This window comes from Anomaloglossus baeobatrachus, unplaced genomic scaffold (assembly GCF_048569485.1).
Source record: "Anomaloglossus baeobatrachus isolate aAnoBae1 unplaced genomic scaffold, aAnoBae1.hap1 Scaffold_892, whole genome shotgun sequence".
NCBI lineage: Eukaryota > Metazoa > Chordata > Amphibia > Anura > Aromobatidae > Anomaloglossus > Anomaloglossus baeobatrachus.
The window spans coordinates 13365-38811 of record NW_027445286.1 but is presented as its reverse complement, the minus strand read 5'-3'; the positions used below and the strand labels follow the sequence as shown (position 1 = coordinate 38811).

The 25447-nt window shown below is 46.4% G+C and overlaps 15 non-coding genes across 15 annotated transcripts; all 15 read left to right on the top strand.

The window, feature by feature from the left end:
- The first annotated feature begins 2156 nt into the window (after window positions 1–2156).
- LOC142289097 (U2 spliceosomal RNA) lies at window positions 2157–2352 on the top strand. The gene has a single exon (XR_012749637.1). It is a non-coding gene; the product is annotated as a U2 spliceosomal RNA (small nuclear RNA).
- Window positions 2353–3739: 1387 nt separating this feature from the next.
- On the top strand, window positions 3740–3930 carry LOC142289081 (U2 spliceosomal RNA). The gene has a single exon (XR_012749622.1). It is a non-coding gene; the product is annotated as a U2 spliceosomal RNA (small nuclear RNA).
- A 1387-nt stretch (window positions 3931–5317) lies between these two features.
- Window positions 5318–5508, top strand: LOC142289080 (U2 spliceosomal RNA). The gene has a single exon (XR_012749621.1). It is a non-coding gene; the product is annotated as a U2 spliceosomal RNA (small nuclear RNA).
- Window positions 5509–6895: 1387 nt separating this feature from the next.
- LOC142289079 (U2 spliceosomal RNA) lies at window positions 6896–7086 on the top strand. Its single transcript, XR_012749620.1, has one exon. It is a non-coding gene; the product is annotated as a U2 spliceosomal RNA (small nuclear RNA).
- A 1387-nt stretch (window positions 7087–8473) lies between these two features.
- Window positions 8474–8664, top strand: LOC142289078 (U2 spliceosomal RNA). Its single transcript, XR_012749619.1, has one exon. It is a non-coding gene; the product is annotated as a U2 spliceosomal RNA (small nuclear RNA).
- Window positions 8665–10051: 1387 nt separating this feature from the next.
- LOC142289077 (U2 spliceosomal RNA) lies at window positions 10052–10242 on the top strand. The gene has a single exon (XR_012749618.1). It is a non-coding gene; the product is annotated as a U2 spliceosomal RNA (small nuclear RNA).
- A 1387-nt stretch (window positions 10243–11629) lies between these two features.
- On the top strand, window positions 11630–11820 carry LOC142289076 (U2 spliceosomal RNA). Its single transcript, XR_012749617.1, has one exon. It is a non-coding gene; the product is annotated as a U2 spliceosomal RNA (small nuclear RNA).
- A 1387-nt stretch (window positions 11821–13207) lies between these two features.
- LOC142289074 (U2 spliceosomal RNA) lies at window positions 13208–13398 on the top strand. The gene has a single exon (XR_012749615.1). It is a non-coding gene; the product is annotated as a U2 spliceosomal RNA (small nuclear RNA).
- A 1387-nt stretch (window positions 13399–14785) lies between these two features.
- LOC142289073 (U2 spliceosomal RNA) lies at window positions 14786–14976 on the top strand. Its single transcript, XR_012749614.1, has one exon. It is a non-coding gene; the product is annotated as a U2 spliceosomal RNA (small nuclear RNA).
- A 1387-nt stretch (window positions 14977–16363) lies between these two features.
- On the top strand, window positions 16364–16554 carry LOC142289095 (U2 spliceosomal RNA). Its single transcript, XR_012749635.1, has one exon. It is a non-coding gene; the product is annotated as a U2 spliceosomal RNA (small nuclear RNA).
- Window positions 16555–17941: 1387 nt separating this feature from the next.
- On the top strand, window positions 17942–18132 carry LOC142289072 (U2 spliceosomal RNA). The gene has a single exon (XR_012749613.1). It is a non-coding gene; the product is annotated as a U2 spliceosomal RNA (small nuclear RNA).
- A 1387-nt stretch (window positions 18133–19519) lies between these two features.
- Window positions 19520–19710, top strand: LOC142289071 (U2 spliceosomal RNA). Its single transcript, XR_012749612.1, has one exon. It is a non-coding gene; the product is annotated as a U2 spliceosomal RNA (small nuclear RNA).
- A 1387-nt stretch (window positions 19711–21097) lies between these two features.
- LOC142289069 (U2 spliceosomal RNA) lies at window positions 21098–21288 on the top strand. The gene has a single exon (XR_012749611.1). It is a non-coding gene; the product is annotated as a U2 spliceosomal RNA (small nuclear RNA).
- Window positions 21289–22675: 1387 nt separating this feature from the next.
- LOC142289068 (U2 spliceosomal RNA) lies at window positions 22676–22866 on the top strand. The gene has a single exon (XR_012749610.1). It is a non-coding gene; the product is annotated as a U2 spliceosomal RNA (small nuclear RNA).
- Window positions 22867–24253: 1387 nt separating this feature from the next.
- On the top strand, window positions 24254–24444 carry LOC142289094 (U2 spliceosomal RNA). Its single transcript, XR_012749634.1, has one exon. It is a non-coding gene; the product is annotated as a U2 spliceosomal RNA (small nuclear RNA).
- The last annotated feature ends 1003 nt before the right edge of the window (window positions 24445–25447 follow it).

Genomic DNA, 25447 nt, shown 5'->3' with positions numbered 1-25447 from the left:
ATTCACCTGATTCATATTAGCCCGATTTAATGAATTGGAAGAAAGCATACGTCTTCATATGCACCTCAATTTGGCCCATTCACTTTTCACACTTCCTCCTTTTGTTTTTTATCTTTCACACTTTTGACTTTCTTTATTCATCCAAATAGCAAACTCATCACCACTCAACCTGACCAACTCGGCTATGTCCCCGTGCTGCAGTTCTCTGTCTTATCTAGATCATTTGCAATTGAATGGAATAGATCCCTTTTGGACAAAGTGGATTCACCTGCTGCTGCAGTGACCACAGGTGTGATAAGATCTAGAATTGGCATCTGGTGCGATCTCTCCGCTTCCACTCCAAAGAAAGTTACCTGTTTATTCCTATCATGCATTGGTTTTTGGGGTTTTCTTTGAGTAATGATGATCTCTTTAGTAGTCTGTTGGCGCCCTCTCCTGGAGGAATAGTTTGCTTGCTCTTGGACATTCTAAAAGAGAGGTCATGATAGACATTGAGCTTCTGAGCTCAATTGGGGACAGTCATGGGTGATGAATGTTTGCAACCTACTGCGAAGCCTCATACCGCAATATAAGGAACGTCAAATACTAAGAAAGGGCGGCCTATGAAAGAATTACTACTTTCAATAAGTACACTTAAACGGCTAATTGGGAATAGAAAAACTGTAAAAAGCCCTCTGAGAAAGCCCCCCTCTAACCTTTGATAGTAAGCTTTTCTGTAGTCTGCCTGTTGATGTATTTTCCGTTTGAACTGTGCACAACATGAAGAGACGGAACACTGGCGGCTTGTCACAATGCCCCCCGATGACATCACAATAGCGCTGCTGCCTAGAAAACAAGCTGCGCAGAAGAAGTTGTTCTTTGGGTGGGAGGGTGGGCTAGTGGAAGGAGGGGGCAATCTCTTTTTTTCCCGGGTGGTAGGGGGATGACAGGAGAAGGGAAGCGGGTGGTGAGAAAGGTACAGAGGGCAGGGTTTGGGGGCTGGGAAGGAAAGGGAAAAGATTAGGGTTTGGGGATGATGAAAGGGCTTTCTACGGGTAAGGATGGCAAAGGGTGGCAGTGACGGAAAGTCAGGCAACCTGTCCTGTCCGTCTTTTTGTATCGTTAATTGGAAAGACTGCAAGGGGGAGGGGAGTTGCTTGCGCCCTAAAGGAGGAGTTATTCAGATTCATTGCAGTGGGCGGCGGCTGCAAAACGCACCATTCTTCTTGTTTTTGCTCTGCAAAGCAGCCTTTTCAAGGGTTGGCTTGGGTGACAAAATGTCTTGTGTAGGCGTGGGTTTGTCTCCCTCTCGCTCTCTCTCCCTAAGATGTGTCCGGCATAGGCCAGGGTGCCACTCGAGGCCCAAACCAATTCTGGTTATCGCTTCTCGGCCTTTTGGCTAAGATCAAGTGTAGTGTTGTTCGAAGAGGTGGTTTAAGCTCCAGGCCACCTTAGTACAATGATACAATGCACACTGGAAGGTTGCGCTTGCTAGTACTCTGGGTGGATAGTATATTCATCTAGTGGAAAACATGGCCCTACCAGGATCGAGGCTATTAGACTGAGTAAGGGTGGGGGGCTATGGTACAACGTGCCCCAGGACTGACGACCCTGGAGTGAGTCTGAGCTTGCTGGCTTGGGACCCCGGCAAGCCTTGGGCTCTGTAGCACACCGTACCTTGCCTTTTCATACTTTTTGAGCATATTACCCTATCCCGGCCTTCTGGCTAGGAAGGGAAATTTTTATAATCCCGGTCGGAGGTCTGGTCAGCTTTGGGCTGAGAAACTAACACCCGGTTGGAGGTCCGGGTCAGCTTCGGCTGAGAAACCAACACCCGGTTGGAGGTCTGGGTCAGCTTCGGCTGAGAAACCAACACCCGGTTGGAGGTCCGGTTAGCCTTGGGCTGAGAAACCAACACCGGTTGACGGTCCGGGCAGTTTCGGCTGCGAAACCAACAACTAGTAGCTCTCTACTCCACTTGGGTAAGATGCCTGGGTGGACGCTGGGAGCAACGACAAGGCTCAACCAGGCTTCGGCTTGGGGGAGCACCGAAGATCCCTGACCCTTGCTGTGGCCTTCTGGCTCGGAGGGACGGGGTTGATTTTTGGGGACCCTCTCCTCACGGTGGGGTCCACACGAATCCTAGCCTTTGCACTGTTTTTGGTGTGACTTCGGTCATGCATTTTTTGTGGTGCTTTGGAAAGCTTCATTAAATCAAAATCTGTTCTTATCAGTTTAATATCTGATACGTCCCCTATCTGGGGACCATATATTAAATGGATTTTTAGAACAGGGAGATGGAAAAAGAGCTTGCTCTGTCCACTCCACGCATTGACCTGGTATTGCAGTACCTCCAGGAACGGTGCACCCCTTCTTAACCCAGTTTCCAAAAGCAGAACTCAATTCACCTGATTCATATTAGCCCGATTTAATGAATTGGAAGAAAGCATACGTCTTCATATGCACCTCAATTTGGCCCATTCACTTTTCACACTTCCTCCTTTTGTTTTTTATCTTTCACACTTTTGACTTTCTTTATTCATCCAAATAGCAAACTCATCACCACTCAACCTGACCAACTCGGCTATGTCCCCGTGCTGCAGTTCTCTGTCTTATCTAGATCATTTGCAATTGAATGGAATAGATCCCTTTTGGACAAAGTGGATTCACCTGCTGCTGCAGTGACCACAGGTGTGATAAGATCTAGAATTGGCATCTGGTGCGATCTCTCCGCTTCCACTCCAAAGAAAGTTACCTGTTTATTCCTATCATGCATTGGTTTTTGGGGTTTTCTTTGAGTAATGATGATCTCTTTAGTAGTCTGTTGGCGCCCTCTCCTGGAGGAATAGTTTGCTTGCTCTTGGACATTCTAAAAGAGAGGTCATGATAGACATTGAGCTTCTGAGCTCAATTGGGGACAGTCATGGGTGATGAATGTTTGCAACCTACTGCGAAGCCTCATACCGCAATATAAGGAACGTCAAATACTAAGAAAGGGCGGCCTATGAAAGAATTACTACTTTCAATAAGTACACTTAAACGGCTAATTGGGAATAGAAAAACTGTAAAAAGCCCTCTGAGAAAGCCCCCCTCTAACCTTTGATAGTAAGCTTTTCTGTAGTCTGCCTGTTGATGTATTTTCCGTTTGAACTGTGCACAACATGAAGAGACGGAACACTGGCGGCTTGTCACAATGCCCCCCGATGACATCACAATAGCGCTGCTGCCTAGAAAACAAGCTGCGCAGAAGAAGTTGTTCTTTGGGTGGGAGGGTGGGCTAGTGGAAGGAGGGGGCAATCTCTTTTTTTCCCGGGTGGTAGGGGGATGACAGGAGAAGGGAAGCGGGTGGTGAGAAAGGTACAGAGGGCAGGGTTTGGGGGCTGGGAAGGAAAGGGAAAAGATTAGGGTTTGGGGATGATGAAAGGGCTTTCTACGGGTAAGGATGGCAAAGGGTGGCAGTGACGGAAAGTCAGGCAACCTGTCCTGTCCGTCTTTTTGTATCGTGAATTGGAAAGACTGCAAGGGGGAGGGGAGTTGCTTGCGCCCTAAAGGAGGAGTTATTCAGATTCATTGCAGTGGGCGGCGGCTGCAAAACGCACCATTCTTCTTATTTTTGCTCTGCAAAGCAGCCTTTTCAAGGGTTGGCTTGGGTGACAAAATGTCTTGTGTAGGCGTGGGTTTGTCTCCCTCTCGCTCTCTCTCCCTAAGATGTGTCCGGCATAGGCCAGGGTGCCACTCGAGGCCCAAACCAATTCTGGTTATCGCTTCTCGGCCTTTTGGCTAAGATCAAGTGTAGTATCTGTTCTTATCAGTTTAATATCTGATACGTCCCCTATCTGGGGACCATATATTAAATGGATTTTTAGAACAGGGAGATGGAAAAAGAGCTTGCTCTGTCCACTCCACGCATTGACCTGGTATTGCAGTACCTCCAGGAACGGTGCACCCCTTCTTAACCCAGTTTCCAAAAGCAGAACTCAATTCACCTGATTCATATTAGCCCGATTTAATGAATTGGAAGAAAGCATACGTCTTCATATGCACCTCAATTTGGCCCATTCACTTTTCACACTTCCTCCTTTTGTTTTTTATCTTTCACACTTTTGACTTTCTTTATTCATCCAAATAGCAAACTCATCACCACTCAACCTGACCAACTCGGCTATGTCCCCGTGCTGCAGTTCTCTGTCTTATCTAGATCATTTGCAATTGAATGGAATAGATCCCTTTTGGACAAAGTGGATTCACCTGCTGCTGCAGTGACCACAGGTGTGATAAGATCTAGAATTGGCATCTGGTGCGATCTCTCCGCTTCCACTCCAAAGAAAGTTACCTGTTTATTCCTATCATGCATTGGTTTTTGGGGTTTTCTTTGAGTAATGATGATCTCTTTAGTAGTCTGTTGGCGCCCTCTCCTGGAGGAATAGTTTGCTTGCTCTTGGACATTCTAAAAGAGAGGTCATGATAGACATTGAGCTTCTGAGCTCAATTGGGGACAGTCATGGGTGATGAATGTTTGCAACCTACTGCGAAGCCTCATACCGCAATATAAGGAACGTCAAATACTAAGAAAGGGCGGCCTATGAAAGAATTACTACTTTCAATAAGTACACTTAAACGGCTAATTGGGAATAGAAAAACTGTAAAAAGCCCTCTGAGAAAGCCCCCCTCTAACCTTTGATAGTATGCTTTTCTGTAGTCTGCCTGTTGATGTATTTTCCGTTTGAACTGTGCACAACATGAAGAGACGGAACACTGGCGGCTTGTCACAATGCCCCCCGATGACATCACAATAGCGCTGCTGCCTAGAAAACAAGCTGCGCAGAAGAAGTTGTTCTTTGGGTGGGAGGGTGGGCTAGTGGAAGGAGGGGGCAATCTCTTTTTTTCCCGGGTGGTAGGGGGATGACAGGAGAAGGGAAGCGGGTGGTGAGAAAGGTACAGAGGGCAGGGTTTGGGGGCTGGGAAGGAAAGGGAAAAGATTAGGGTTTGGGGATGATGAAAGGGCTTTCTACGGGTAAGGATGGCAAAGGGTGGCAGTGACGGAAAGTCAGGCAACCTGTCCTGTCCGTCTTTTTGTATCGTGAATTGGAAAGACTGCAAGGGGGAGGGGAGTTGCTTGCGCCCTAAAGGAGGAGTTATTCAGATTCATTGCAGTGGGCGGCGGCTGCAAAACGCACCATTCTTCTTGTTTTTGCTCTGCAAAGCAGCCTTTTCAAGGGTTGGCTTGGGTGACAAAATGTCTTGTGTAGGCGTGGGTTTGTCTCCCTCTCGCTCTCTCTCCCTAAGATGTGTCCGGCATAGGCCAGGGTGCCACTCGAGGCCCAAACCAATTCTGGTTATCGCTTCTCGGCCTTTTGGCTAAGATCAAGTGTAGTATCTGTTCTTATCAGTTTAATATCTGATACGTCCCCTATCTGGGGACCATATATTAAATGGATTTTTAGAACAGGGAGATGGAAAAAGAGCTTGCTCTGTCCACTCCACGCATTGACCTGGTATTGCAGTACCTCCAGGAACGGTGCACCCCTTCTTAACCCAGTTTCCAAAAGCAGAACTCAATTCACCTGATTCATATTAGCCCGATTTAATGAATTGGAAGAAAGCATACGTCTTCATATGCACCTCAATTTGGCCCATTCACTTTTCACACTTCCTCCTTTTGTTTTTTATCTTTCACACTTTTGACTTTCTTTATTCATCCAAATAGCAAACTCATCACCACTCAACCTGACCAACTCGGCTATGTCCCCGTGCTGCAGTTCTCTGTCTTATCTAGATCATTTGCAATTGAATGGAATAGATCCCTTTTGGACAAAGTGGATTCACCTGCTGCTGCAGTGACCACAGGTGTGATAAGATCTAGAATTGGCATCTGGTGCGATCTCTCCGCTTCCACTCCAAAGAAAGTTACCTGTTTATTCCTATCATGCATTGGTTTTTGGGGTTTTCTTTGAGTAATGATGATCTCTTTAGTAGTCTGTTGGCGCCCTCTCCTGGAGGAATAGTTTGCTTGCTCTTGGACATTCTAAAAGAGAGGTCATGATAGACATTGAGCTTCTGAGCTCAATTGGGGACAGTCATGGGTGATGAATGTTTGCAACCTACTGCGAAGCCTCATACCGCAATATAAGGAACGTCAAATACTAAGAAAGGGCGGCCTATGAAAGAATTACTACTTTCAATAAGTACACTTAAACGGCTAATTGGGAATAGAAAAACTGTAAAAAGCCCTCTGAGAAAGCCCCCCTCTAACCTTTGATAGTAAGCTTTTCTGTAGTCTGCCTGTTGATGTATTTTCCGTTTGAACTGTGCACAACATGAAGAGACGGAACACTGGCGGCTTGTCACAATGCCCCCCGATGACATCACAATAGCGCTGCTGCCTAGAAAACAAGCTGCGCAGAAGAAGTTGTTCTTTGGGTGGGAGGGTGGGCTAGTGGAAGGAGGGGGCAATCTCTTTTTTTCCCGGGTGGTAGGGGGATGACAGGAGAAGGGAAGCGGGTGGTGAGAAAGGTACAGAGGGCAGGGTTTGGGGGCTGGGAAGGAAAGGGAAAAGATTAGGGTTTGGGGATGATGAAAGGGCTTTCTACGGGTAAGGATGGCAAAGGGTGGCAGTGACGGAAAGTCAGGCAACCTGTCCTGTCCGTCTTTTTGTATCGTGAATTGGAAAGACTGCAAGGGGGAGGGGAGTTGCTTGCGCCCTAAAGGAGGAGTTATTCAGATTCATTGCAGTGGGCGGCGGCTGCAAAACGCACCATTCTTCTTGTTTTTGCTCTGCAAAGCAGCCTTTTCAAGGGTTGGCTTGGGTGACAAAATGTCTTGTGTAGGCGTGGGTTTGTCTCCCTCTCGCTCTCTCTCCCTAAGATGTGTCCGGCATAGGCCAGGGTGCCACTCGAGGCCCAAACCAATTCTGGTTATCGCTTCTCGGCCTTTTGGCTAAGATCAAGTGTAGTATCTGTTCTTATCAGTTTAATATCTGATACGTCCCCTATCTGGGGACCATATATTAAATGGATTTTTAGAACAGGGAGATGGAAAAAGAGCTTGCTCTGTCCACTCCACGCATTGACCTGGTATTGCAGTACCTCCAGGAACGGTGCACCCCTTCTTAACCCAGTTTCCAAAAGCAGAACTCAATTCACCTGATTCATATTAGCCCGATTTAATGAATTGGAAGAAAGCATACGTCTTCATATGCACCTCAATTTGGCCCATTCACTTTTCACACTTCCTCCTTTTGTTTTTTATCTTTCACACTTTTGACTTTCTTTATTCATCCAAATAGCAAACTCATCACCACTCAACCTGACCAACTCGGCTATGTCCCCGTGCTGCAGTTCTCTGTCTTATCTAGATCATTTGCAATTGAATGGAATAGATCCCTTTTGGACAAAGTGGATTCACCTGCTGCTGCAGTGACCACAGGTGTGATAAGATCTAGAATTGGCATCTGGTGCGATCTCTCCGCTTCCACTCCAAAGAAAGTTACCTGTTTATTCCTATCATGCATTGGTTTTTGGGGTTTTCTTTGAGTAATGATGATCTCTTTAGTAGTCTGTTGGCGCCCTCTCCTGGAGGAATAGTTTGCTTGCTCTTGGACATTCTAAAAGAGAGGTCATGATAGACATTGAGCTTCTGAGCTCAATTGGGGACAGTCATGGGTGATGAATGTTTGCAACCTACTGCGAAGCCTCATACCGCAATATAAGGAACGTCAAATACTAAGAAAGGGCGGCCTATGAAAGAATTACTACTTTCAATAAGTACACTTAAACGGCTAATTGGGAATAGAAAAACTGTAAAAAGCCCTCTGAGAAAGCCCCCCTCTAACCTTTGATAGTAAGCTTTTCTGTAGTCTGCCTGTTGATGTATTTTCCGTTTGAACTGTGCACAACATGAAGAGACGGAACACTGGCGGCTTGTCACAATGCCCCCCGATGACATCACAATAGCGCTGCTGCCTAGAAAACAAGCTGCGCAGAAGAAGTTGTTCTTTGGGTGGGAGGGTGGGCTAGTGGAAGGAGGGGGCAATCTCTTTTTTTCCCGGGTGGTAGGGGGATGACAGGAGAAGGGAAGCGGGTGGTGAGAAAGGTACAGAGGGCAGGGTTTGGGGGCTGGGAAGGAAAGGGAAAAGATTAGGGTTTGGGAATGATGAAAGGGCTTTCTACGGGTAAGGATGGCAAAGGGTGGCAGTGACGGAAAGTCAGGCAACCTGTCCTGTCCGTCTTTTTGTATCGTGAATTGGAAAGACTGCAAGGGGGAGGGGAGTTGCTTGCGCCCTAAAGGAGGAGTTATTCAGATTCATTGCAGTGGGCGGCGGCTGCAAAACGCACCATTCTTCTTGTTTTTGCTCTGCAAAGCAGCCTTTTCAAGGGTTGGCTTGGGTGACAAAATGTCTTGTGTAGGCGTGGGTTTGTCTCCCTCTCGCTCTCTCTCCCTAAGATGTGTCCGGCATAGGCCAGGGTGCCACTCGAGGCCCAAACCAATTCTGGTTATCGCTTCTCGGCCTTTTGGCTAAGATCAAGTGTAGTATCTGTTCTTATCAGTTTAATATCTGATACGTCCCCTATCTGGGGACCATATATTAAATGGATTTTTAGAACAGGGAGATGGAAAAAGAGCTTGCTCTGTCCACTCCACGCATTGACCTGGTATTGCAGTACCTCCAGGAACGGTGCACCCCTTCTTAACCCAGTTTCCAAAAGCAGAACTCAATTCACCTGATTCATATTAGCCCGATTTAATGAATTGGAAGAAAGCATACGTCTTCATATGCACCTCAATTTGGCCCATTCACTTTTCACACTTCCTCCTTTTGTTTTTTATCTTTCACACTTTTGACTTTCTTTATTCATCCAAATAGCAAACTCATCACCACTCAACCTGACCAACTCGGCTATGTCCCCGTGCTGCAGTTCTCTGTCTTATCTAGATCATTTGCAATTGAATGGAATAGATCCCTTTTGGACAAAGTGGATTCACCTGCTGCTGCAGTGACCACAGGTGTGATAAGATCTAGAATTGGCATCTGGTGCGATCTCTCCGCTTCCACTCCAAAGAAAGTTACCTGTTTATTCCTATCATGCATTGGTTTTTGGGGTTTTCTTTGAGTAATGATGATCTCTTTAGTAGTCTGTTGGCGCCCTCTCCTGGAGGAATAGTTTGCTTGCTCTTGGACATTCTAAAAGAGAGGTCATGATAGACATTGAGCTTCTGAGCTCAATTGGGGACAGTCATGGGTGATGAATGTTTGCAACCTACTGCGAAGCCTCATACCGCAATATAAGGAACGTCAAATACTAAGAAAGGGCGGCCTATGAAAGAATTACTACTTTCAATAAGTACACTTAAACGGCTAATTGGGAATAGAAAAACTGTAAAAAGCCCTCTGAGAAAGCCCCCCTCTAACCTTTGATAGTAAGCTTTTCTGTAGTCTGCCTGTTGATGTATTTTCCGTTTGAACTGTGCACAACATGAAGAGACGGAACACTGGCGGCTTGTCACAATGCCCCCCGATGACATCACAATAGCGCTGCTGCCTAGAAAACAAGCTGCGCAGAAGAAGTTGTTCTTTGGGTGGGAGGGTGGGCTAGTGGAAGGAGGGGGCAATCTCTTTTTTTCCCGGGTGGTAGGGGGATGACAGGAGAAGGGAAGCGGGTGGTGAGAAAGGTACAGAGGGCAGGGTTTGGGGGCTGGGAAGGAAAGGGAAAAGATTAGGGTTTGGGGATGATGAAAGGGCTTTCTACGGGTAAGGATGGCAAAGGGTGGCAGTGACGGAAAGTCAGGCAACCTGTCCTGTCCGTCTTTTTGTATCGTGAATTGGAAAGACTGCAAGGGGGAGGGGAGTTGCTTGCGCCCTAAAGGAGGAGTTATTCAGATTCATTGCAGTGGGCGGCGGCTGCAAAACGCACCATTCTTCTTGTTTTTGCTCTGCAAAGCAGCCTTTTCAAGGGTTGGCTTGGGTGACAAAATGTCTTGTGTAGGCGTGGGTTTGTCTCCCTCTCGCTCTCTCTCCCTAAGATGTGTCCGGCATAGGCCAGGGTGCCACTCGAGGCCCAAACCAATTCTGGTTATCGCTTCTCGGCCTTTTGGCTAAGATCAAGTGTAGTATCTGTTCTTATCAGTTTAATATCTGATACGTCCCCTATCTGGGGACCATATATTAAATGGATTTTTAGAACAGGGAGATGGAAAAAGAGCTTGCTCTGTCCACTCCACGCATTGACCTGGTATTGCAGTACCTCCAGGAACGGTGCACCCCTTCTTAACCCAGTTTCCAAAAGCAGAACTCAATTCACCTGATTCATATTAGCCCGATTTAATGAATTGGAAGAAAGCATACGTCTTCATATGCACCTCATTTTGGCCCATTCACTTTTCACACTTCCTCCTTTTGTTTTTTATCTTTCACACTTTTGACTTTCTTTATTCATCCAAATAGCAAACTCATCACCACTCAACCTGACCAACTCGGCTATGTCCCCGTGCTGCAGTTCTCTGTCTTATCTAGATCATTTGCAATTGAATGGAATAGATCCCTTTTGGACAAAGTGGATTCACCTGCTGCTGCAGTGACCACAGGTGTGATAAGATCTAGAATTGGCATCTGGTGCGATCTCTCCGCTTCCACTCCAAAGAAAGTTACCTGTTTATTCCTATCATGCATTGGTTTTTGGGGTTTTCTTTGAGTAATGATGATCTCTTTAGTAGTCTGTTGGCGCCCTCTCCTGGAGGAATAGTTTGCTTGCTCTTGGACATTCTAAAAGAGAGGTCATGATAGACATTGAGCTTCTGAGCTCAATTGGGGACAGTCATGGGTGATGAATGTTTGCAACCTACTGCGAAGCCTCATACCGCAATATAAGGAACGTCAAATACTATGAAAGGGCGGCCTATGAAAGAATTACTACTTTCAATAAGTACACTTAAACGGCTAATTGGGAATAGAAAAACTGTAAAAAGCCCTCTGAGAAAGCCCCCCTCTAACCTTTGATAGTAAGCTTTTCTGTAGTCTGCCTGTTGATGTATTTTCCGTTTGAACTGTGCACAACATGAAGAGACGGAACACTGGCGGCTTGTCACAATGCCCCCCGATGACATCACAATAGCGCTGCTGCCTAGAAAACAAGCTGCGCAGAAGAAGTTGTTCTTTGGGTGGGAGGGTGGGCTAGTGGAAGGAGGGGGCAATCTCTTTTTTTCCCGGGTGGTAGGGGGATGACAGGAGAAGGGAAGCGGGTGGTGAGAAAGGTACAGAGGGCAGGGTTTGGGGGCTGGGAAGGAAAGGGAAAAGATTAGGGTTTGGGGATGATGAAAGGGCTTTCTACGGGTAAGGATGGCAAAGGGTGGCAGTGACGGAAAGTCAGGCAACCTGTCCTGTCCGTCTTTTTGTATCGTGAATTGGAAAGACTGCAAGGGGGAGGGGAGTTGCTTGCGCCCTAAAGGAGGAGTTATTCAGATTCATTGCAGTGGGCGGCGGCTGCAAAACGCACCATTCTTCTTGTTTTTGCTCTGCAAAGCAGCCTTTTCAAGGGTTGGCTTGGGTGACAAAATGTCTTGTGTAGGCGTGGGTTTGTCTCCCTCTCGCTCTCTCTCCCTAAGATGTGTCCGGCATAGGCCAGGGTGCCACTCGAGGCCCAAACCAATTCTGGTTATCGCTTCTCGGCCTTTTGGCTAAGATCAAGTGTAGTATCTGTTCTTATCAGTTTAATATCTGATACGTCCCCTATCTGGGGACCATATATTAAATGGATTTTTAGAACAGGGAGATGGAAAAAGAGCTTGCTCTGTCCACTCCACGCATTGACCTGGTATTGCAGTACCTCCAGGAACGGTGCACCCCTTCTTAACCCAGTTTCCAAAAGCAGAACTCAATTCACCTGATTCATATTAGCCCGATTTAATGAATTGGAAGAAAGCATACGTCTTCATATGCACCTCAATTTGGTCCATTCACTTTTCACACTTCCTCCTTTTGTTTTTTATCTTTCACACTTTTGACTTTCTTTATTCATCCAAATAGCAAACTCATCACCACTCAACCTGACCAACTCGGCTATGTCCCCGTGCTGCAGTTCTCTGTCTTATCTAGATCATTTGCAATTGAATGGAATAGATCCCTTTTGGACAAAGTGGATTCACCTGCTGCTGCAGTGACCACAGGTGTGATAAGATCTAGAATTGGCATCTGGTGCGATCTCTCCGCTTCCACTCCAAAGAAAGTTACCTGTTTATTCCTATCATGCATTGGTTTTTGGGGTTTTCTTTGAGTAATGATGATCTCTTTAGTAGTCTGTTGGCGCCCTCTCCTGGAGGAATAGTTTGCTTGCTCTTGGACATTCTAAAAGAGAGGTCATGATAGACATTGAGCTTCTGAGCTCAATTGGGGACAGTCATGGGTGATGAATGTTTGCAACCTACTGCGAAGCCTCATACCGCAATATAAGGAACGTCAAATACTAAGAAAGGGCGGCCTATGAAAGAATTACTACTTTCAATAAGTACACTTAAACGGCTAATTGGGAATAGAAAAACTGTAAAAAGCCCTCTGAGAAAGCCCCCCTCTAACCTTTGATAGTAAGCTTTTCTGTAGTCTGCCTGTTGATGTATTTTCCGTTTGAACTGTGCACAACATGAAGAGACGGAACACTGGCGGCTTGTCACAATGCCCCCCGATGACATCACAATAGCGCTGCTGCCTAGAAAACAAGCTGCGCAGAAGAAGTTGTTCTTTGGGTGGGAGGGTGGGCTAGTGGAAGGAGGGGGCAATCTCTTTTTTTCCCGGGTGGTAGGGGGATGACAGGAGAAGGGAAGCGGGTGGTGAGAAAGGTACAGAGGGCAGGGTTTGGGGGCTGGGAAGGAAAGGGAAAAGATTAGGGTTTGGGGATGATGAAAGGGCTTTCTACGGGTAAGGATGGCAAAGGGTGGCAGTGACGGAAAGTCAGGCAACCTGTCCTGTCCGTCTTTTTGTATCGTGAATTGGAAAGACTGCAAGGGGGAGGGGAGTTGCTTGCGCCCTAAAGGAGGAGTTATTCAGATTCATTGCAGTGGGCGGCGGCTGCAAAACGCACCATTCTTCTTGTTTTTGCTCTGCAAAGCAGCCTTTTCAAGGGTTGGCTTGGGTGACAAAATGTCTTGTGTAGGCGTGGGTTTGTCTCCCTCTCGCTCTCTCTCCCTAAGATGTGTCCGGCATAGGCCAGGGTGCCACTCGAGGCCCAAACCAATTCTGGTTATCGCTTCTCGGCCTTTTGGCTAAGATCAAGTGTAGTATCTGTTCTTATCAGTTTAATATCTGATACGTCCCCTATCTGGGGACCATATATTAAATGGATTTTTAGAACAGGGAGATGGAAAAAGAGCTTGCTCTGTCCACTCCACGCATTGACCTGGTATTGCAGTACCTCCAGGAACGGTGCACCCCTTCTTAACCCAGTTTCCAAAAGCAGAACTCAATTCACCTGATTCATATTAGCCCGATTTAATGAATTGGAAGAAAGCATACGTCTTCATATGCACCTCAATTTGGCCCATTCACTTTTCACACTTCCTCCTTTTGTTTTTTATCTTTCACACTTTTGACTTTCTTTATTCATCCAAATAGCAAACTCATCACCACTCAACCTGACCAACTCGGCTATGTCCCCGTGCTGCAGTTCTCTGTCTTATCTAGATCATTTGCAATTGAATGGAATAGATCCCTTTTGGACAAAGTGGATTCACCTGCTGCTGCAGTGACCACAGGTGTGATAAGATCTAGAATTGGCATCTGGTGCGATCTCTCCGCTTCCACTCCAAAGAAAGTTACCTGTTTATTCCTATCATGCATTGGTTTTTGGGGTTTTCTTTGAGTAATGATGATCTCTTTAGTAGTCTGTTGGCGCCCTCTCCTGGAGGAATAGTTTGCTTGCTCTTGGACATTCTAAAAGAGAGGTCATGATAGACATTGAGCTTCTGAGCTCAATTGGGGACAGTCATGGGTGATGAATGTTTGCAACCTACTGCGAAGCCTCATACCGCAATATAAGGAACGTCAAATACTAAGAAAGGGCGGCCTATGAAAGAATTACTACTTTCAATAAGTACACTTAAACGGCTAATTGGGAATAGAAAAACTGTAAAAAGCCCTCTGAGAAAGCCCCCCTCTAACCTTTGATAGTAAGCTTTTCTGTAGTCTGCCTGTTGATGTATTTTCCGTTTGAACTGTGCACAACATGAAGAGACGGAACACTGGCGGCTTGTCACAATGCCCCCCGATGACATCACAATAGCGCTGCTGCCTAGAAAACAAGCTGCGCAGAAGAAGTTGTTCTTTGGGTGGGAGGGTGGGCTAGTGGAAGGAGGGGGCAATCTCTTTTTTTCCCGGGTGGTAGGGGGATGACAGGAGAAGGGAAGCGGGTGGTGAGAAAGGTACAGAGGGCAGGGTTTGGGGGCTGGGAAGGAAAGGGAAAAGATTAGGGTTTGGGGATGATGAAAGGGCTTTCTACGGGTAAGGATGGCAAAGGGTGGCAGTGACGGAAAGTCAGGCAACCTGTCCTGTCCGTCTTTTTGTATCGTGAATTGGAAAGACTGCAAGGGGGAGGGGAGTTGCTTGCGCCCTAAAGGAGGAGTTATTCAGATTCATTGCAGTGGGCGGCGGCTGCAAAACGCACCATTCTTCTTGTTTTTGCTCTGCAAAGCAGCCTTTTCAAGGGTTGGCTTGGGTGACAAAATGTCTTGTGTAGGCGTGGGTTTGTCTCCCTCTCGCTCTCTCTCCCTAAGATGTGTCCGGCATAGGCCAGGGTGCCACTCGAGGCCCAAACCAATTCTGGTTATCGCTTCTCGGCCTTTTGGCTAAGATCAAGTGTAGTATCTGTTCTTATCAGTTTAATATCTGATACGTCCCCTATCTGGGGACCATATATTAAATGGATTTTTAGAACAGGGAGATGGAAAAAGAGCTTGCTCTGTCCACTCCACGCATTGACCTGGTATTGCAGTACCTCCAGGAACGGTGCACCCCTTCTTAACCCAGTTTCCAAAAGCAGAACTCAATTCACCTGATTCATATTAGCCCGATTTAATGAATTGGAAGAAAGCATACGTCTTCATATGCACCTCAATTTGGCCCATTCACTTTTCACACTTCCTCCTTTTGTTTTTTATCTTTCACACTTTTGACTTTCTTTATTCATCCAAATAGCAAACTCATCACCACTCAACCTGACCAACTCGGCTATGTCCCCGTGCTGCAGTTCTCTGTCTTATCTAGATCATTTGCAATTGAATGGAATAGATCCCTTTTGGACAAAGTGGATTCACCTGCTGCTGCAGTGACCACAGGTGTGATAAGATCTAGAATTGGCATCTGGTGCGATCTCTCCGCTTCCACTCCAAAGAAAGTTACCTGTTTATTCCTATCATGCATTGGTTTTTGGGGTTTTCTTTGAGTAATGATGATCTCTTTAGTAGTCTGTTGGCGCCCTCTCCTGGAGGAATAGTTTGCTTGCTCTTGGACATTCTAAAAGAGAGGTCATGATAGACATTGAGCTTCTGAGCTCAATTGGGGACAGTCATGGGTGATGAATGTTTGCAACCTACTGCGAAGCCTCATACCGCAATATAAGGAACGTCAAATACTAAGAAAGGGCGGCCTATGAAAGAATTACTACTTTCAATAAGTACACTTAAACGGCTAATTGGGAATAGAAAAACTGTAAAAAGCCCTCTGAGAAAGCCCCCCTCTAACCTTTGATAGTAAGCTTTTCTGTAGTCTGCCTGTTGATGTATTTTCCGTTTGAACTGTGCACAACATGAAGAGACGGAACACTGGCGGCTTGTCACAATGCCCCCCGATGACATCACAATAGCGCTGCTGCCTAGAAAACAAGCTGCGCAGAAGAAGTTGTTCTTTGGGTGGGAGGGTGGGCTAGTGGAAGGAGGGGGCAATCTCTTTTTTTCCCGGGTGGTAGGGGGATGACAGGAGAAGGGAAGCGGGTGGTGAGAAAGGTACAGAGGGCAGGGTTTGGGGGCTGGGAAGGAAAGGGAAAAGATTAGGGTTTGGGGATGATGAAAGGGCTTTCTACGGGTAAGGATGGCAAAGGGTGGCAGTGACGGAAAGTCAGGCAACCTGTCCTGTCCGTCTTTTTGTATCGTGAATTGGAAAGACTGCAAGGGGGAGGGGAGTTGCTTGCGCCCTAAAGGAGGAGTTATTCAGATTCATTGCAGTGGGCGGCGGCTGCAAAACGCACCATTCTTCTTGTTTTTGCTCTGCAAAGCAGCCTTTTCAAGGGTTGGCTTGGGTGACAAAATGTCTTGTGTAGGCGTGGGTTTGTCTCCCTCTCGCTCTCTCTCCCTAAGATGTGTCCGGCATAGGCCAGGGTGCCACTCGAGGCCCAAACCAATTCTGGTTATCGCTTCTCGGCCTTTTGGCTAAGATCAAGTGTAGTATCTGTTCTTATCAGTTTAATATCTGATACGTCCCCTATCTGGGGACCATATATTAAATGGATTTTTAGAACAGGGAGATGGAAAAAGAGCTTGCTCTGTCCACTCCACGCATTGACCTGGTATTGCAGTACCTCCAGGAATGGTGCACCCCTTCTTAACCCAGTTTCCAAAAGCAGAACTCAATTCACCTGATTCATATTAGCCCGATTTAATGAATTGGAAGAAAGCATACGTCTTCATATGCACCTCAATTTGGCCCATTCACTTTTCACACTTCCTCCTTTTGTTTTTTATCTTTCACACTTTTGACTTTCTTTATTCATCCAAATAGCAAACTCATCACCACTCAACCTGACCAACTCGGCTATGTCCCCGTGCTGCAGTTCTCTGTCTTATCTAGATCATTTGCAATTGAATGGAATAGATCCCTTTTGGACAAAGTGGATTCACCTGCTGCTGCAGTGACCACAGGTGTGATAAGATCTAGAATTGGCATCTGGTGCGATCTCTCCGCTTCCACTCCAAAGAAAGTTACCTGTTTATTCCTATCATGCATTGGTTTTTGGGGTTTTCTTTGAGTAATGATGATCTCTTTAGTAGTCTGTTGGCGCCCTCTCCTGGAGGAATAGTTTGCTTGCTCTTGGACATTCTAAAAGAGAGGTCATGATAGACATTGAGCTTCTGAGCTCAATTGGGGACAGTCATGGGTGATGAATGTTTGCAACCTACTGCGAAGCCTCATACCGCAATATAAGGAACGTCAAATACTAAGAAAGGGCGGCCTATGAAAGAATTACTACTTTCAATAAGTACACTTAAACGGCTAATTGGGAATGGAAAAACTGTAAAAAGCCCTCTGAGAAAGCCCCCCTCTAACCTTTGATAGTAAGCTTTTCTGTAGTCTGCCTGTTGATGTATTTTCCGTTTGAACTGTGCACAACATGAAGAGACGGAACACTGGCGGCTTGTCACAATGCCCCCCGATGACATCACAATAGCGCTGCTGCCTAGAAAACAAGCTGCGCAGAAGAAGTTGTTCTTTGGGTGGGAGGGTGGGCTAGTGGAAGGAGGGGGCAATCTCTTTTTTTCCCGGGTGGTAGGGGGATGACAGGAGAAGGGAAGCGGGTGGTGAGAAAGGTACAGAGGGCAGGGTTTGGGGGCTGGGAAGGAAAGGGAAAAGATTAGGGTTTGGGGATGATGAAAGGGCTTTCTACGGGTAAGGATGGCAAAGGGTGGCAGTGACGGAAAGTCAGGCAACCTGTCCTGTCCGTCTTTTTGTATCGTGAATTGGAAAGACTGCAAGGGGGAGGGGAGTTGCTTGCGCCCTAAAGGAGGAGTTATTCAGATTCATTGCAGTGGGCGGCGGCTGCAAAACGCACCATTCTTCTTGTTTTTGCTCTGCAAAGCAGCCTTTTCAAGGGTTGGCTTGGGTGACAAAATGTCTTGTGTAGGCGTGGGTTTGTCTCCCTCTCGCTCTCTCTCCCTAAGATGTGTCCGGCATAGGCCAGGGTGCCACTCGAGGCCCAAACCAATTCTGGTTATCGCTTCTCGGCCTTTTGGCTAAGATCAAGTGTAGTATCTGTTCTTATCAGTTTAATATCTGATACGTCCCCTATCTGGGGACCATATATTAAATGGATTTTTAGAACAGGGAGATGGAAAAAGAGCTTGCTCTGTCCACTCCACGCATTGACCTGGTATTGCAGTACCTCCAGGAACGGTGCACCCCTTCTTAACCCAGTTTCCAAAAGCAGAACTCAATTCACCTGATTCATATTAGCCCGATTTAATGAATTGGAAGAAAGCATACGTCTTCATATGCACCTCAATTTGGCCCATTCACTTTTCACACTTCCTCCTTTTGTTTTTTATCTTTCACACTTTTGACTTTCTTTATTCATCCAAATAGCAAACTCATCACCACTCAACCTGACCAACTCGGCTATGTCCCCGTGCTGCAGTTCTCTGTCTTATCTAGATCATTTGCAATTGAATGGAATAGATCCCTTTTGGACAAAGTGGATTCACCTGCTGCTGCAGTGACCACAGGTGTGATAAGATCTAGAATTGGCATCTGGTGCGATCTCTCCGCTTCCACTCCAAAGAAAGTTACCTGTTTATTCCTATCATGCATTGGTTTTTGGGGTTTTCTTTGAGTAATGATGATCTCTTTAGTAGTCTGTTGGCGCCCTCTCCTGGAGGAATAGTTTGCTTGCTCTTGGACATTCTAAAAGAGAGGTCATGATAGACATTGAGCTTCTGAGCTCAATTGGGGACAGTCATGGGTGATGAATGTTTGCAACCTACTGCGAAGCCTCATACCGCAATATAAGGAACGTCAAATACTAAGAAAGGGCGGCCTATGAAAGAATTACTACTTTCAATAAGTACACTTAAACGGCTAATTGGGAATAGAAAAACTGTAAAAAGCCCTCTGAGAAAGCCCCCCTCTAACCTTTGATAGTAAGCTTTTCTGTAGTCTGCCTGTTGATGTATTTTCCGTTTGAACTGTGCACAACATGAAGAGACGGAACACTGGCGGCTTGTCACAATGCCCCCCGATGACATCACAATAGCGCTGCTGCCTAGAAAACAAGCTGCGCAGAAGAAGTTGTTCTTTGGGTGGGAGGGTGGGCTAGTGGAAGGAGGGGGCAATCTCTTTTTTTCCCGGGTGGTAGGGGGATGACAGGAGAAGGGAAGCGGGTGGTGAGAAAGGTACAGAGGGCAGGGTTTGGGGGCTGGGAAGGAAAGGGAAAAGATTAGGGTTTGGGGATGATGAAAGGGCTTTCTACGGGTAAGGATGGCAAAGGGTGGCAGTGACGGAAAGTCAGGCAACCTGTCCTGTCCGTCTTTTTGTATCGTGAATTGGAAAGACTGCAAGGGGGAGGGGAGTTGCTTGCGCCCTAAAGGAGGAGTTATTCAGATTCATTGCAGTGGGCGGCGGCTGCAAAACGCACCATTCTTCTTGTTTTTGCTCTGCAAAGCAGCCTTTTCAAGGGTTGGCTTGGGTGACAAAATGTCTTGTGTAGGCGTGGGTTTGTCTCCCTCTCGCTCTCTCTCCCTAAGATGTGTCCGGCATAGGCCAGGGTGCCACTCGAGGCCCAAACCAATTCTGGTTATCGCTTCTCGGCCTTTTGGCTAAGATCAAGTGTAGTATCTGTTCTTATCAGTTTAATATCTGATACGTCCCCTATCTGGGGACCATATATTAAATGGATTTTTAGAACAGGGAGATGGAAAAAGAGCTTGCTCTGTCCACTCCACGCATTGACCTGGTATTGCAGTACCTCCAGGAACGGTGCACCCCTTCTTAACCCAGTTTCCAAAAGCAGAACTCAATTCACCTGATTCATATTAGCCCGATTTAATGAATTGGAAGAAAGCATACGTCTTCATATGCACCTCAATTTGGCCCATTCACTTTTCACACTTCCTCCTTTTGTTTTTTATCTTTCACACTTTTGACTTTCTTTATTCATCCAAATAGCAAACTCATCACCACTCAACCTGACCAACTCGGCTATGTCCCCGTGCTGCAGTTCTCTGTCTTATCTAGATCATTTGCAATTGAATGGAATAGATCCCTTTTGGACAAAGTGGATTCACCTGCTGCTGCAGTGACCACAGGTGTGATAAGATCTAGAATTGGCATCTGGTGCGATCTCTCCGCTTCCACTCCAAAGAAAGTTACCTGTTTATTCCTATCATGCATTGGTTTTTGGGGTTTTCTTTGAGTAATGATGATCTCTTTAGTAGTCTGTTGGCGCCCTCTCCTGGAGGAATAGTTTGCTTGCTCTTGGACATTCTAAAAGAGAGGTCATGATAGACATTGAGCTTCTGAGCTCAATTGGGGACAGTCATGGGTGATGAATGTTTGCAACCTACTGCGAAGCCTCATACCGCAATATAAGGAACGTCAAATACTAAGAAAGGGTGGCCTATGAAAGAATTACTACTTTCAATAAGTACACTTAAACGGCTAATTGGGAATAGAAAAACTGTAAAAAGCCCTCTGAGAAAGCCCCCCTCTAACCTTTGATAGTAAGCTTTTCTGTAGTCTGCCTGTTGATGTATTTTCCGTTTGAACTGTGCACAACATGAAGAGACGGAACACTGGCGGCTTGTCACAATGCCCCCCGATGACATCACAATAGCGCTGCTGCCTAGAAAACAAGCTGCGCAGAAGAAGTTGTTCTTTGGGTGGGAGGGTGGGCTAGTGGAAGGAGGGGGCAATCTCTTTTTTTCCCGGGTGGTAGGGGGATGACAGGAGAAGGGAAGCGGGTGGTGAGAAAGGTACAGAGGGCAGGGTTTGGGGGCTGGGAAGGAAAGGGAAAAGATTAGGGTTTGGGGATGATGAAAGGGCTTTCTACGGGTAAGGATGGCAAAGGGTGGCAGTGACGGAAAGTCAGGCAACCTGTCCTGTCCGTCTTTTTGTATCGTGAATTGGAAAGACTGCAAGGGGGAGGGGAGTTGCTTGCGCCCTAAAGGAGGAGTTATTCAGATTCATTGCAGTGGGCGGCGGCTGCAAAACGCACCATTCTTCTTGTTTTTGCTCTGCAAAGCAGCCTTTTCAAGGGTTGGCTTGGGTGACAAAATGTCTTGTGTAGGCGTGGGTTTGTCTCCCTCTCGCTCTCTCTCCCTAAGATGTGTCCGGCATAGGCCAGGGTGCCACTCGAGGCCCAAACCAATTCTGGTTATCGCTTCTCGGCCTTTTGGCTAAGATCAAGTGTAGTATCTGTTCTTATCAGTTTAATATCTGATACGTCCCCTATCTGGGGACCATATATTAAATGGATTTTTAGAACAGGGAGATGGAAAAAGAGCTTGCTCTGTCCACTCCACGCATTGACCTGGTATTGCAGTACCTCCAGGAACGGTGCACCCCTTCTTAACCCAGTTTCCAAAAGCAGAACTCAATTCACCTGATTCATATTAGCCCGATTTAATGAATTGGAAGAAAGCATACGTCTTCATATGCACCTCAATTTGGCCCATTCACTTTTCACACTTCCTCCTTTTGTTTTTTATCTTTCACACTTTTGACTTTCTTTATTCATCCAAATAGCAAACTCATCACCACTCAACCTGACCAACTCGGCTATGTCCCCGTGCTGCAGTTCTCTGTCTTATCTAGATCATTTGCAATTGAATGGAATAGATCCCTTTTGGACAAAGTGGATTCACCTGCTGCTGCAGTGACCACAGGTGTGATAAGATCTAGAATTGGCATCTGGTGCGATCTCTCCGCTTCCACTCCAAAGAAAGTTACCTGTTTATTCCTATCATGCATTGGTTTTTGGGGTTTTCTTTGAGTAATGATGATCTCTTTAGTAGTCTGTTGGCGCCCTCTCCTGGAGGAATAGTTTGCTTGCTCTTGGACATTCTAAAAGAGAGGTCATGATAGACATTGAGCTTCTGAGCTCAATTGGGGACAGTCATGGGTGATGAATGTTTGCAACCTACTGCGAAGCCTCATACCGCAATATAAGGAACGTCAAATACTAAGAAAGGGCGGCCTATGAAAGAATTACTACTTTCAATAAGTACACTTAAACGGCTAATTGGGAATAGAAAAACTGTAAAAAGCCCTCTGAGAAAGCCCCCCTCTAACCTTTGATAGTAAGCTTTTCTGTAGTCTGCCTGTTGATGTATTTTCCGTTTGAACTGTGCACAACATGAAGAGACGGAACACTGGCGGCTTGTCACAATGCCCCCCGATGACATCACAATAGCGCTGCTGCCTAGAAAACAAGCTGCGCAGAAGAAGTTGTTCTTTGGGTGGGAGGGTGGGCTAGTGGAAGGAGGGGGCAATCTCTTTTTTTCCCGGGTGGTAGGGGGATGACAGGAGAAGGGAAGCGGGTGGTGAGAAAGGTACAGAGGGCAGGGTTTGGGGGCTGGGAAGGAAAGGGAAAAGATTAGGGTTTGGGGATGATGAAAGGGCTTTCTACGGGTAAGGATGGCAAAGGGTGGCAGTGACGGAAAGTCAGGCAACCTGTCCTGTCCGTCTTTTTGTATCGTGAATTGGAAAGACTGCAAGGGGGAGGGGAGTTGCTTGCGCCCTAAAGGAGGAGTTATTCAGATTCATTGCAGTGGGCGGCGGCTGCAAAACGCACCATTCTTCTTGTTTTTGCTCTGCAAAGCAGCCTTTTCAAGGGTTGGCTTGGGTGACAAAATGTCTTGTGTAGGCGTGGGTTTGTCTCCCTCTCGCTCTCTCTCCCTAAGATGTGTCCGGCATAGGCCAGGGTGCCACTCGAGGCCCAAACCAATTCTGGTTATCGCTTCTCGGCCTTTTGGCTAAGATCAAGTGTAGTATCTGTTCTTATCAGTTTAATATCTGATACGTCCCCTATCTGGGGACCATATATTAAATGGATTTTTAGAACAGGGAGATGGAAAAAGAGCTTGCTCTGTCCACTCCACGCATTGACCTGGTATTGCAGTACCTCCAGGAACGGTGCACCCCTTCTTAACCCAGTTTCCAAAAGCAGAACTCAATTCACCTGATTCATATTAGCCCGATTTAATGAATTGGAAGAAAGCATACGTCTTCATATGCACCTCAATTTGGCCCATTCACTTTTCACACTTCCTCCTTTTGTTTTTTATCTTTCACACTTTTGACTTTCTTTATTCATCCAAATAGCAAACTCATCACCACTCAACCTGACCAACTCGGCTATGTCCCCGTGCTGCAGTTCTCTGTCTTATCTAGATCATTTGCAATTGAATGGAATAGATCCCTTTTGGACAAAGTGGATTCACCTGCTGCTGCAGTGACCACAGGTGTGATAAGATCTAGAATTGGCATCTGGTGCGATCTCTCCGCTTCCACTCCAAAGAAAGTTACCTGTTTATTCCTATCATGCATTGGTTTTTGGGGTTTTCTTTGAGTAATGATGATCTCTTTAGTAGTCTGTTGGCGCCCTCTCCTGGAGGAATAGTTTGCTTGCTCTTGGACATTCTAAAAGAGAGGTCATGATAGACATTGAGCTTCTGAGCTCAATTGGGGACAGTCATGGGTGATGAATGTTTGCAACCTACTGCGAAGCCTCATACCGCAATATAAGGAACGTCAAATACTAAGAAAGGGCGGCCTATGAAAGAATTACTACTTTCAATAAGTACACTTAAACGGCTAATTGGGAATAGAAAAACTGTAAAAAGCCCTCTGAGAAAGCCCCCCTCTAACCTTTGATAGTAAGCTTTTCTGTAGTCTGCCTGTTGATGTATTTTCCGTTTGAACTGTGCACAACATGAAGAGACGGAACACTGGCGGCTTGTCACAATGCCCCCCGATGACATCACAATAGCGCTGCTGCCTAGAAAACAAGCTGCGCAGAAGAAGTTGTTCTTTGGGTGGGAGGGTGGGCTAGTGGAAGGAGGGGGCAATCTCTTTTTTTCCCGGGTGGTAGGGGGATGACAGGAGAAGGGAAGCGGGTGGTGAGAAAGGTACAGAGGGCAGGGTTTGGGGGCTGGGAAGGAAAGGGAAAAGATTAGGGTTTGGGGATGATGAAAGGGCTTTCTACGGGTAAGGATGGCAAAGGGTGGCAGTGACGGAAAGTCAGGCAACCTGTCCTGTCCGTCTTTTTGTATCGTGAATTGGAAAGACTGCAAGGGGGAGGGGAGTTGCTTGCGCCCTAAAGGAGGAGTTATTCAGATTCATTGCAGTGGGCGGCGGCTGCAAAACGCACCATTCTTCTTGTTTTTGCTCTGCAAAGCAGCCTTTTCAAGGGTTGGCTTGGGTGACAAAATGTCTTGTGTAGGCGTGGGTTTGTCTCCCTCTCGCTCTCTCTCCCTAAGATGTGTCCGGCATAGGCCAGGGTGCCACTCGAGGCCCAAACCAATTCTGGTTATCGCTTCTCGGCCTTTTGGCTAAGATCAAGTGTAGTATCTGTTCTTATCAGTTTAATATCTGATACGTCCCCTATCTGGGGACCATATATTAAATGGATTTTTAGAACAGGGAGATGGAAAAGGAGCTTGCTCTGTCCACTCCACGCATTGACCTGGTATTGCAGTACCTCCAGGAACGGTGCACCCCTTCTTAACCCAGTTTCCAAAAGCAGAACTCAATTCACCTGATTCATATTAGCCCGATTTAATGAATTGGAAGAAAGCATACGTCTTCATATGCACCTCAATTTGGCCCATTCACTTTTCACACTTCCTCCTTTTGTTTTTTATCTTTCACACTTTTGACTTTCTTTATTCATCCAAATAGCAAACTCATCACCACTCAACCTGACCAACTCGGCTATGTCCCCGTGCTGCAGTTCTCTGTCTTATCTAGATCATTTGCAATTGAATGGAATAGATCCCTTTTGGACAAAGTGGATTCACCTGCTGCTGCAGTGACCACAGGTGTGATAAGATCTAGAATTGGCATCTGGTGCGATCTCTCCGCTTCCACTCCAAAGAAAGTTACCTGTTTATTCCTATCATGCATTGGTTTTTGGGGTTTTCTTTGAGTAATGATGATCTCTTTAGTAGTCTGTTGGCGCCCTCTCCTGGAGGAATAGTTTGCTTGCTCTTGGACATTCTAAAAGAGAGGTCATGATAGACATTGAGCTTCTGAGCTCAATTGGGGACAGTCATGGGTGATGAATGTTTGCAACCTACTGCGAAGCCTCATACCGCAATATAAGGAACGTCAAATACTAAGAAAGGGCGGCCTATGAAAGAACTACTACTTTCAATAAGTACACTTAAACGGCTAATTGGGAATAGAAAAACTGTAAAAAGCCCTCTGAGAAAGCCCCCCTCTAACCTTTGATAGTAAGCTTTTCTGTAGTCTGCCTGTTGATGTATTTTCCGTTTGAACTGTGCACAACATGAAGAGACGGAACACTGGCGGCTTGTCACAATGCCCCCCGATGACATCACAATAGCGCTGCTGCCTAGAAAACAAGCTGCGCAGAAGAAGTTGTTCTTTGGGTGGGAGGGTGGGCTAGTGGAAGGAGGGGGCAATCTCTTTTTTTCCCGGGTGGTAGGGGGATGACAGGAGAAGGGAAGCGGGTGGTGAGAAAGGTACAGAGGGCAGGGTTTG